The sequence below is a fragment of the Octodon degus genome, unplaced genomic scaffold (assembly GCF_000260255.1).
Source record: "Octodon degus isolate 3935 unplaced genomic scaffold, OctDeg1.0 scaffold00419, whole genome shotgun sequence".
NCBI lineage: Eukaryota > Metazoa > Chordata > Mammalia > Rodentia > Octodontidae > Octodon > Octodon degus.
In genome coordinates this window covers 303,053-304,551 of record NW_004524995.1, presented here as the reverse complement: position 1 = coordinate 304,551, position 1,499 = coordinate 303,053, and the positions used below count along the sequence as shown (strand labels likewise).

The 1,499-nt window shown below is 42.6% G+C and overlaps 1 pseudogene; it reads left to right on the top strand.

The window, feature by feature from the left end:
* The window catches only part of LOC101587699, a 15,590-nt pseudogene extending 14,291 nt beyond the window's left edge, over positions 1 to 1,299 (top strand).
* Positions 1,300 to 1,499: the final 200 nt, after the last annotated feature.

The window sequence follows — 1,499 nt, the reverse complement described above, 5'->3', positions numbered from 1 at the left end:
GGGGAATCCAATACTAAGAAGCCTTAAGTAATTAAGCTAAAACATCCATATCTTTTAAAAAGCTGAATGTAAACAAATTTGAAATATTCAAATGTTTTTAGTAAATCAAATATACAGTGAATGAGTCTTCCATCAAGTCAAAATAAAGTTAGTTCAGACTTTAACATCAGATTCTTTTGTCATTATGGTCATGTATATGTCATGAAAATGATCATTGCTACTTTGTAGTGGTATTTCTATTCATGTCAATTATATATATGCATTAACCTGTGAGCTTATCACTTTTGAAGGATATTATGCACTGAAAGAAAAAAAAAAGATCCCAGAAATTCAGGACCAGCAGGCACTAAAAGAAAAAGAGCTGGGGAGTGATGCCTACAAAAAGAAAGACTTTGACACAGTTCTAAAGCATTACAACCGATCCAAGGAACTGGACCCCACCATGACATATATTACTGATCAAGCAGCAGTATACATTGAAAAGGGTGACTATAATAAATGCTTGGAGCTTTGTGAGAAAGCCGTTTAAGTAGGAAGAGAAAGCCAAGAAGACTATCAAGAGATTGACAAAGTTTATGCTCGAATTGGCAATTCTTACTTCAAAGAGGAAAAGCATAAGGATGTCATCCATTTGTACAATAAGTTTTTCACAAAACACCAAATGCCAGATGTGCTGAAGAAATGCCAGCAGTCAGAGAAAATCCCGAAGGAGAAAGAGCAGTGGCTACATCAACCCTGACCTGGCTTTGGAGGAAAAGAACAAGGGCAATAAGTGTTTTCAGAAAGGAGACTGTCCTCAGGCCATGAAGCACTACACAAAAGCCATTAAATGGAACTCACGAGATGCCAAACTATACAGAAATTGAGCTGCCTGTTATACCAAGCTCCTGGAATTCCAGATGGAGCTCAATGACTGTGAATAGTGCGTCCAGCTGGAGCCAACCTTCATCAAGGGTTACACCCAGAAAGCCACTGCACTGGAGACCATGAAGGATTACTCAAAGGCCATGGATATGTACCAGAAGGCACTGGACCTGGACTCCAGCTGTAAGGAGGCTGCTGACCGTTACCAGAACTGTGTGATAGCTCAGTACAACAGGCGCGACAACCCTGAGGATGTGAAGTGACAGGCCATGGCTGACCCTGAGGTGCAGCAGATAATGAGTGACCCAGCCATTCAGCTCATCCTGGAGCGGATGCAGAAGGACCCCCCAAGCGCTCAGCGAACACTTAAAGAACCCTGTAATAGCGCAGAAGATCCAGAAGCTGTTGGATGTGGGTCTGATCACAAGTCGGTGATGACTTGCTCATCTCTTCCTTTCACCCTCCCATGTGGAAATATGACAGGATGGCAACAAGCAGCACAGAAGAGGGAGAGGGGACAAATAAGAGCTTATCTTTATATTTATACTTATACATGCCTACCTGGGAGACACAGACTCATACAACTGCTGCCATGGGTCTCCCAGGACACGCATGGTCTCCTCACTGCTGCCATC